Source organism: Geospiza fortis, unplaced genomic scaffold (assembly GCF_000277835.1).
Source record: "Geospiza fortis unplaced genomic scaffold, GeoFor_1.0 scaffold88, whole genome shotgun sequence".
NCBI lineage: Eukaryota > Metazoa > Chordata > Aves > Passeriformes > Thraupidae > Geospiza > Geospiza fortis.
Genome location: NW_005054434.1, coordinates 1,146,560 through 1,157,467, shown reverse-complemented (window position 1 = coordinate 1,157,467; position 10,908 = coordinate 1,146,560). Strand labels below are relative to the sequence as shown.

General features: G+C 41.7%; 1 protein-coding gene across 1 annotated transcript in view; it reads left to right on the top strand.

The window, feature by feature from the left end:
- Positions 1–7: 7 nt before the first annotated feature.
- EPHX1 (epoxide hydrolase 1) overlaps positions 8–10,908 on the top strand; it is a 25,274-nt gene continuing 14,373 nt past the window's right edge. Inside the window, exon 1 of the mRNA XM_005427020.2 lies at positions 8–20. The gene's annotated coding sequence lies outside the window, so the exon portion shown is untranslated. The remainder of the gene's footprint in view (positions 21–10,908) is intronic.

Below are 10,908 nucleotides of genomic sequence, written 5' to 3'. Positions count from 1 at the left end.
GGCCCGCTCCGGCCCGGCAGGTGAGAGCGGGCGGCGGGCGCGGTCCGGGATGGAGCGGGCGCGGTCCAGGGATGGGTTTGGGAAGTTCCCCGCGGGATGCGAGCGGCGCCCCGGCGGGGAGAGGAGCTTTGGCTCCCCGTGCACTAAAGGAAAGCGATTTTCCAAGCCATTCCGTGTGTCCAAACCCGCGGACGCTGCGCCGGAGGTCCGTAAATGCCAGGGAATTAGAGAGTGCGCGGGGCTCCGCGGCTGCTGCTGCTCCAAGGATTCCTGACAGTGGGAATTGTTCGCTGGGAGCACTGGGGGCTTTGTGCTGATTTCGGGAACAGGAGGGTCCTAATCTGCATTCCTGGTAGGGGAGCGTGTGCGGCATCTCCAACAGCTGGAACCAGAGGTAAGGTCCCTGCTAATGGAATATAAACATTGAAAGAAAAAAAAGTTTTATTTTTGATGGAATAAAAACATTTTTAAAAAAGGTTTTATTTTTTATAAATAAAAAACATAAAAAATGTACCAGGGTTTATGGAATACATACATTTTTAAAAGCTTTATGTTTTATAAATAAAACCGTAAAAATTATGTTATATATATAATATATATAACATATATATATATAAAACATATGTATAACATATTTTTTTGTGTTTTCCATAAAACATAAAAAGTGTTTTAGTTTAGTATTAAAGTTTCCATAAAATTGTTATTTCCATAAAATTGTTATGGAAATAACAAATTTTTTTAGCATTCCTCGGGAATGTGGCCAGGTTTCCCTGTTTAGTTAAAGTAAGTGGCTTTAACTATTGGCATGTAAATGGTTTCTTTATGGTTTATTTGCTTATTTATAAATGGGCATGTGAAATCGAAGTTTTTTTTATTTATTTATGGATAATTTTGCCAGACCTGAGGATGATTTGACTGAGTACTTTATGCATAATTCCCTTTGCTGAACAAGTGTTTTAGGCATGAGAAGAAAACCTTATAGGTTTAATGCCCATATTTTGTTGCATAACTGAGCAATCTGCAAAGACTAAGCAAATTATGTACTCTGCTCAAGCTGGGTTTAGTTTGTGAGAATTCGGCTGGGATTTTGATTGCCCAGGAGTTAAAACATACTGTTTCCAAATGCATTGCTTAATTTTCTAACCCTATTGAATTAGGCTGTTTTCTCTTCCCTTCTTTTCCTAACATAGTTTTATCTAAAGGGAAATTGCCTGGTAATTTTAGGTGAACCTAAAAGATAGAATCCAGTCCTAGAAGCCAATGTCTCAGAGTTACTCAGAGAGCCACAAAAGCAGGGCTCATATGTGGATTGGCCCTGCTCTTTGGGGATGCTGTGCTTCTCCCCTGAAGCAGATATTGCTCCTGTTTGAAGTAAGCTAAAGCTGAGCCTTGAGTGCACAGATTGCTAATGCTTACTGAAAATCGATGGAAGATAGTCCCCAAAAGCAATTAAGCAGCTTTGAAAATCAATCCACAGTTGAAGTTGTCCAAGGACAGGGATTAGATCTTTGTCAGAGCTGAAGTCTTTGTGGGGAAGGTCCTGGCGCAGTGTCAAGTTCATGGCTCTTTGTTCTACATCTTTTCCAGTCTGAATTCATTTCCAGTCAAAAAATCGTTAAAAATTTGTTGAAACTTGTGTGTGATTTGCTAAACTCTGCTGGCTTGTTGTTTTTCCCAGAGTTTGTTGTTTTATTCCGTGTGATCATAACGTCAAAGTAAATAATTTGAAATAGAGCACAGTGGGTAATAACCAGTGCAGGCAAAATCCAACATGCAATTTGTCTGTATGAATTGCCCAAAATAGGCTTTGGATTACTGGCTGTTTTAAAAGGCTTTTTTGCCCCCTGTTGATTTACTGTACTTTAAGTATTTGGTCATTCTGTAGGGTAACACCGTTCCTTTCAGCCTGTTTGTTTATCCAGGGTTTCAGCAAAGCTTTCAGACCCACCCAGGATTTTTAGGCATCAAATGGCAATGTTTTAATCTTGTAAGCACTGTGAAATAAGCTCAGGCTCCTTAGTGGAAGGACCAATTTGTTCTGAGTAATTACAACGGGTAAATGAAAGTGTTAGGGGTAATAATTCTGGAATGGTAATACTCCCAGAAATTCTTGCTGCTTCAGTAATAGTTCGTCAAGTAATTTGTCAGTGGAGAAGTGGCAAAGCAGAGCTGGGGGTGGTAGGTGAAGCACAGCTTATAGCTCTAGGCAAAATAAATTGATTATTTTACATGTTCCTATGCGCATTTCTTGTTGGAGTATTCAAATTCTGTGGGCAGATGAGCAGAGGTAAAGCCTTGCCTTTGTGGTAGGCACTATTTCATTGATCCTGCAGGAGTATTTTCTTCATGCCATGCATAATCCCAGAACCAGGGCAGACTTCTGCAAAGTGCAAGTTCCAAATGTGGCAAATAGATCTCTAATTACTGTCTAAGTCCCTGAAGAAAAGTCACTTGGAAAGTAGAGCATCTTGCTTCTCTCTGAAGAGCTTTGGTCTGCTTGTAATTAATGCTGAAAATACTTTTTTCCCTTCTGAATACCACTGCTGAAAAAGTCCTGGATTCTTCCTCTGCACACATTATTGTTAATTAAAAGCATCACTGTGTGTGTAAATGGGTATTTACATAAATGGTAAAGCACAAAACATCGTCTTCCAAAGTGGCATTTGCTGTGATATCTTGGTCATGCTACACATGGCAGGATGGCTGACAGTGATTTGAATATACCCTGGGGTTTATGGCTGGTTCTTTTAAGCAGCACTCTGAGTTTTTTAATATCTATTTAAGCATGTTGTTGTTGATTAAATTCTTTCTGATTGGCAGGGCTGGGAATATTTTTGTGGGAATTGTAGTGGCCATGCTTAGTTGTTCTCTCTGATAGTGCAATTGCCAGAGTGAAGAAATGACCTGTGGACATGTTTATGGAGGGATCTTGCTGCATTAAAGAACAGGAGCTGTTTGCCAGGTTTCCTCTCTGAAAAGTGAGCTGGCACCTAACATTCCTCCAGCTTTTTTTTTTTTTTTAACATTTCTGCAGGAGATTATTAGGTGTAATCCATGAGACAAGAAAGGACTCAGCAAACTTTGGGGTTTTGTTGTTTCTTGCTGTCTCAAGCAATTCTCCTCACATTTATTGCACCCAGCAGTCAAATCTTGTTCATCTTGTGAATTCTGTAGTTAGGACACACAGCTCTTGCTGACCTTGTTTGTTCTGTATCTGCAGCCTGGGTGGGCTTTGCTGTCTGATAGAAAACAAATCTTCCTCTCAGATAAAACCCCCATGTTTGATGAATCAAAACCCAAGCTCTGTTGGAGAACCAAGCTCTCTTGGGTGCTTCATCAAGAGTGGTAATTGCTCTCATCTGGTGGGTACAGGTAGTGCATTTTTCTGGAAATCCAAACAGAACGTAAATATTGTTATTAAGGGAGAGATAAAGTAGCAGAAATTGTTCTTGTTACATGTTTACTCTGGCACATCCTTTTGGTGTTGCAGTTATTTGACAGAAAATGATGGCTACCATCTGTTCCCCTCCTCTGGCATCATTCAAAGTTCCTTTCCTTGCTGGGAATGAAGTCTTTGTAGAGAGACAACAAGTTTTGATCTCTTCCTGTTTCCATAGTCACATTTAATATTCTTTAGTCTTTTTGCATTTATAGCTCTAGGCAAAATGAGTTGATTATCTTATATATTATTTTGCACATTTCTTGCATTATACTCAGAGTATGCAGGTTTTTGTGGTCAGGGAGTCTGGTGTCCCAGAAAAAGAAGGAAATCTGAAATAGTAGATGAAGGAAGGAGTCTCTCATGGAGGTAAGAGGGAGTCTGGCATCGATAAGGAAGGAGGAATTGTGGCATCATAGAAAAAGGAGGAAATGTGGAAAAGTTGGAGGATTGAGGTCATCACACACTGAGGAAGGAGGAAGTCTCACACATGGGGAAGAGAGAGTCTGGCACCATGAAGGAAGAAGAGAGTCTGGCATCAATCAGGATGGAAGGAAGAGTCTGGCATCACAGAGAGAGTCTGGCATCACAGAGGTACAATGGATTTGGACATCTCAGAGGTAAGAGGTAGTGTGGCATCAGACATGGAAAAGGGAAGGAAGGATTCCAGGAAGGAATCGTAGAGGTTGAAGGAATCTGCCATCACAGGGGAAGGAGAAAGTGTTGAGGAAGGATTCCAGGATTCCAGGAAGGAATTGTAGAGGTTGAGAGAATCTGCCGTCACAGCGGAAGGAGAAAGTGTTGCGCAGAGGTAAGAGCAAGTCTGGCATCAGGAAGGAAGAAGAGAGTGTCATCACTGAGAAAGGAAAAGAGGGGTCTGACATCACAGAGCTGGACATCACAGAGGTAAGAGGGAATGTGGTGTCCTGAAGGAAGGAGGGGGTCTGGCATCACTGAGAAAGGAAGAAATCGTCATAGAGATAAGAGAGAGTCTGACATCGCAGAGGAAAGGAATAATGTGGTGTCACAGAAAAAAGCAGGAAATCTTCACTACTGGAGGATGGAGTCTCATCCTAAAGGTAAGAGGGAGACTGGTTTGACAGAGGTAAGAGGAAGTCTGGCATCACAGAAGGTGGAGGTCATCTTGCATCGCAGAGAAGGAGGGAGTTTGGCATCACAGAGCTTTGAGGGAGTCTCACATCATGGGCAAGGAGCACATTCTCATTCATGCTGCCCTTGCTTCTTGGAGTCATGATCCTCATTTAAATTCACAATGTGTGCCTCATCTGTCTTGCAGTTAGCCAGAAAATTCCTCTGGCAGTCTTTATATTCATCGTTTTTATCTCCACACCTTCTTTTAACTGAAGGGTTGTCATGTATTTTGTTCTTACGTACCTCAAACTGCTTGCACTCCTTTTTTTTTCTCCTCTAAAGCACCACATATACATCAATTCTGCACGTTTTAATAATTAAAGGTTTCAGTAACACAGCTTTCTAACAGTGCTAATACAAAAAGCTGGTAAATCTGCTAGCTGAAAAGATCTTTCCCTTCCTGATTCCATGGAAGAATCTTGAGACTCAGACTGATGGAAGATCCTGCAGTAAACAGGAGGGGACATGCTGTGCTGTACCACCAAGCAATTTGTGATGAAAACAAGTCTTATCTGGAGATCAGGGGAGGTAAAACATTGGCAGTAACACCATGGCAGGGAAGGAGGGCAACCTTTTGCTCTTCACTACTGGAGGATTTGGTGAAGCTAAAATTAGAGCCCAAATTTGCCTGAAGGCCTGAGGAACAATTACCCCGATCTCATTTCCTTATCTGTAATATCTCACTCTTTTGGTTCATTTCCACCTCCTCTGTAAAATGCAGATGCTGGCACAGGATGAGGAGGTGAACCTCATTACTGCTAGAAGCTCTAGTGGAAGGCAAAACAGAACCACGTGCTGCTCATAATTTCTTTTCAGGCACTAGGAATGAGATGTTGAAGTAAAACTCAAGATGTTGTGGCTAAGAATTGTTTAAAAAACCTGCTGCTGGCGTGGTGTCCTTCCCTTTTTTAAGTGGAAGATGGGATTTGAGAGAGCTTTCAGCTGTCTTCAGCCTCCATTGTATGCCAGGCTGTTGTCACTTCTCTGCACCTGTGCAAAAAACTTCTTCTTGCTGGGATTTGAGGGTCATTAAATAGAGTAAAGGCTGGGTAGGATAAATAGGATAAAGTCTTTGCATGATCTCACCTTGATGCATTATTACGGTAGTTTGAACAGCTCTTTCACCCTTAATTATCATGAACAGTGCTGATTTAAGAGTCCTTTCGTGGCTTTTCTGTCTGCAGAGTCTGAAACAAATTATTGCAGATGGAGAGTGCATCTCCTTTCCCCTGAATCATGCACACAGTCATTAGATCACATTAATGGGCATCACACAGATCCCAAGCTGGATTCTGTCAGTTTGTGTTTGTGTAGCCCAAAGGCTTTTTTTAGACTCTTGAAAGAGAGTGGGTTTGTTCAAACTTAATAGAAGCAAAATGAGGAAAATTGAGATTAAAAAATCACGGTTTTAAGCAGCACGGAATAATGTGTAGGGCATGGCTTTAAAAGAACAAGTAATGTTGCTCAGAAATGTGTTCTTGTAAATTGAGTTTCTTCCTCTTAAGAAAGCAGTATTTTAAATAATGATTGGGGTATGAGCTTTGGCTGGCCAGTGGTTACAGACATTCTGCCCCTGGGCGAGGCAAAGTACATAACAGTGAACTTAGTCCCGTGCTACTTTTCTTTTATTCTTAGTTAGACTTGGGCCTCAGTGCCTGTGGGCTTTCAGTGTGGTACTGGAGAGTTAACAATGGATTGTAACTAGGGAAAATGAGGTGGGAATGTGTTGTGTGAGGTGCTCAAGCACCCCTCTGGAAGAACACACCTGGGAGGACAAGTGCTGTAAGGGCCAGCTCTGGGTGATGCAGAGGTGTTGTGGGGGTCCCCAGGAGGAGGTGAGAGATGAGAATTGACTCCAAGTTCTCAGAAGGCTTATATTATATTATATTATATTATATTATATTATATTATATTATATTATATTATATTATATTATATTATATTATATTATATTATATTATATTATATTATATTATATTATATTATATTATATTATATTATATTATATATTCTATATTATATTCTATATTCTATTAAATGATATTCTATATAATAATCATATTATGAATCATACTATATTATAAGAAATTATATATTAAAACTATACTAAAGAAAGAGAAAGGATAAATCAGAAAGCTAGACAGGAATGATAATAAAAACCCATGACTGACCCAGAGAGTCCAACACAGCTGGCTGGGATTGGTCATTAAGTAAAAACAATTCACATGCTGGGATAGTGTGGCGTCACTGCTTTGGGGACGTGACCTCACTCCTTGCTCACAGCCTTCTAATTAATTTCCTTCTGTACTGGTTAATTTCTGATTGTGAACAGTCTAGGGAAAAAAAAAAGTAAAATGGGATGATATCATCTCTTCCTGCTGTTTTGGAGATAGCATTGTGTGCCACCTCCCTGTGGCAATAAAAAATGTAAATGCTAAATTTCTTATCGAGACAAGGCAGAAACTCTGTTGGATTTGTATTTCCTGTCTTTGATTTGCTTTGCTTTATTTCATGCCATGCCTGCCTCTCCTCCTCCCCTCCAATGTTAATGCAGCATTCTATGCTCACCTGGGAGATGTTATCACTTGTAGGCAAAGCAATTTCTGTCTTGCTAAGCTATTTTCAAGCTAGTCATGATGCTCCATAAACTACAGAAACAGGAAGATTTTCTTCTATGAGTGGCTTGAGGGTTTTCTGTCTCTTTCTGATGGCAAAAATGTGATGCCTGGAGAAGGTAAGGGACAGGCTGAGGGTGAAGCTGTGGGGACTGTGCCATGTCTTAGTTCCTTTTAGGCTGTGGTAGTGCTCAGGGACTCTGTTACAGGTGCCATGAGTTTTTGAAGTCCTTCAGTGGGGTTGTTTTTCCTTCAGGTCTCTTGGGAAGAGTAACCTGCAGTTTCTGCTCTTTGGGCAAAGCAGGGTGTAAACAAAGGTGCTGCAGCAGAGTTGCCTTTCTGGTAAAGCCTGGTGTGGGATTTTATGTAAGGGAACAAAAATACACAGAAAAATCACTTCCAAATGGAGCTGTTACTTCTCCTGCAGGGTAATTATTAATCGATAAACCTCGTGTCTCTCAGAGTGTGCCAAGTGCTTTGAGCTGCCTTGCAGTGCGCTGGTAAACCAGTCTTGGAGAGAAAATGTTGTTAACCCTGAAGCATGATTAGCTCTGAAAGCAGCAGAGTCTCACCACTCCTGCCTCAGCCATGCAGCAGCAGTTTTGCCCTGGCAGGGTTTGGTAGCACCCGCAAAGCTGTGGGTGCTGTGCATCATTTGTTGCAGCTGGGTGGTGTTTGGGCCAGAAGGCATTTCCTGCATTAAACTGAAGGTCTTCACAGTTGATTATTTCTCCAAAAACATGTTTCAGATGGATTCTAATGCTGCAAGGCTAAGATGGATGGTTACTTGTAGAAGGAGAGGGGTATTTTACTATGAAGCTGTTTCATAGATGACCTCTGAAAATGAAGAGCTCTGTTCTCTGAGGCATCTCTTCTGTGTATTGATGAAGACAAAGCAAGAGACAGGACATTACTTTAATGTAAATAATAATTGCTCTGTTCCTGTGGACCCCCTAGCCCTGATGTTAATGCACAGATAGGGGACAAATCAAAATGCAGAAAGGTGCTGAAAACAAGGAGTACTTCCTACAGGGAGCTGTAAGATACTGTAAGGAAGTTCTGGGGTTTTCTTGCAAAAGTATTTCACGAGATGTGCTTGATCTTCTTCGAGAGGAACTTGGTTTTGGGCTATTTACTGGGCCCATTGCATTTCAACATTTTTCTTTGAAAACATGTTTTTAAAGCAGCAAACCAAAAGCATTCCTCCTTGAACTCTTTAGGATACAAGTACTGTCTAAGGTATTTAAGTGTTGTCTGCAAACAATATCCACCCTGGGGTACAGCAAAGTCTCAGAGCCTAAGGACAGTGGAATAGATGGAAATATTTCCTTCTAAGGTCTTGCCTTTGGTCACATAAAAAGAGGAAAAAGCCAAACCAAAACACAAACTCCCTTTGAAGCACTCAAAAAGGAATTGTGCCAGTGTGGTTGCATCAAGAGAGTTCAGACAATAAAACCACCGGCACTTTGTTGTTGACATCTCTGAAAAATGAGGGTAGAAAAGTGTTATTGTACCTGTTTGTCCTTCCACATTCATGGTGCTGGATAGCTGCATGTGGAACAAGTGTTAAGGAGCTGATAACTTCCACTTCACCACAGATCCCAGCAGCGATTAGTGGAGGAAATCCTGGAGCAAGTGCCTCACAACTGAGGCTGCTTTGTGCTGCTCAAACAACACAGAGAGCTCCAGAGAAGCAGCTTGAATAGTGAACTTGGGAAATCATTGCTCTGGGTGGCCTCCTCTGGGCCCAGGCTGGAGCTGCTGGCGGGAACATGCTGCATCCCGCAGCTCATCCCTCCCAAAACAATCCCCTTGGGTGAGGTGGTGAAGTTCAGAGGATGCTGATGCACTTGGTCCTTCCCTTCCTGGGCACTCACAGAAAAATGTGACACTCTTGGAGCTCTGGGGCCTGTGTTCAATATCATCAGAAATTTTACAAGCACTTTCAAGGCAACTGGGAGAGATTGAATACAGAGAGTCTCTCTTAGCAAAAAATAACCCAACCAATATCAGAGGTAGCTTCTTCCAAATCAGGATGACATCCCATGCAAATCAATTTGTCACCAGCCCCAGCTATCTGCAGTGGACGCCAGGATTCTTGTGAGACCTGAAGCTGGTTTTGGAACTTACTACTGGGTGGTAAACAAGCTCATCCTCCAGTCTGAATTCACTGCAAAAAATGGGTTTCTGTTCACACAGCCAGTTCTTTCCACCTATGGTCCAGGATGAATGCAGAACACACACATTTGCACACAATCCCTCTCCAGGTTTTCTGCTGCAAGAATTCTGCTTCTCAAGTGTCCTTGAGAGGAGATGGAGGGGAGCAGAAGTGGTTCTGTAGCTCAGGGCGTGGACATGAGGGTTTCTGGCTCCTGGAGGTTCAGTTCCTGGGCAGAGCAGCTCTGTCTCTGTGCTGGCAGGTATTGTATTTGCAGGGATCCCCGTGGCAGGAAGGAATGATGAATCTGACTCCATGTTCTCAGAAGGTTAATTTATTATTTTATGATACTATATTATATTAAAGAATACTAAACTAAACTATACTAAAGGATACAGAAAGGATACTTACAGAAGGCTAAAAAGATAATAATGAAAACTCGTGACTCTTTCCAGAGTGTTGACACAGCTTGGCCCCAATTGGCCAAAGAGTCAAAACAACTCACACCAGAATCCAATGAAACAATCACCTGTGGGTAAACAATCTCCAAACACATTCCACATCTCAGCAAAACACAGGAGAAGCAAATGAGATAAGAATTGTTTTCCTTTTTTTTCCTCTGAAGCTTCTCAGCTTCCCAGGAGAAAAATCCTGGGCGAAGGGATTTTTTCAGAGACTGTGAATGCCAGGGCCATGGTGCTGATGCAGCAGGAGTCAGGGCAAAGAGAGCTTTGTTTTTGGAGGTAGCCCAGCCTGAACAACAGGGCTGGCACTGACAGCAGCCCTTCTGTTTGCTGGGGGCTCTGTAAACAGATCAGACTGGCCAAGAGTTGGGATTTTCTGTGTGATGTTCACAGTTATGGTGGTGAACCTTTCTAGTCCAGACATGGCCCCAGCTGTGTTGTGATTTCGAGGAAGCTGCTGTTTTTCTCCATGAAGGCTTAGGAGTAGAAACGTTATAAAATGCTGTGGTAGGCATCATTTCTCTGTAAAGTGCTCTGAGGTTTCTAGAAGCCCCTCCAGTTGTGCTTTGCAGTAAAATTTAATTGTGCTCAGGATGCTCCTAAACTGCATTGGTTTGTGTGCTGATGCAAGCTGAAATTGGATAAACTTTTTCATTCTGGGGAGAGTTATGGCCTGGGTGTTGTAAAGGTGGGAAAGGAGTGTTGTCTTGCGCTCCAGACAACATTGTGAAGAAAAACAAGTGGCAGAAGTTATGGAAGCACCAGTGAAAAAAACAAATCAAGTTTTTTCAGTGCCTATCATCCAATAGCTCCATCCTCTGAGGATTCAGGGACATTCAAGGCTGTAGCATTTGCATGTGTAAAAAATAGAATATTTTTCTTTTTTTTCTTTTTTTTTTTTAGCTTGCTCAATCTGCACGGTGCCTGGACAAATGTTCAACCAGCACAGATGTTTTATGGGTGCTTATCTTGACTTGTGTATTTATTTTTTTATTGTCAGCCATTAGAAAATTAAACTCAAGAAGTCGACTAAAACATGTCCTGTCGCATAAAGGCACTTAAACTATTCCATTCAGTTTC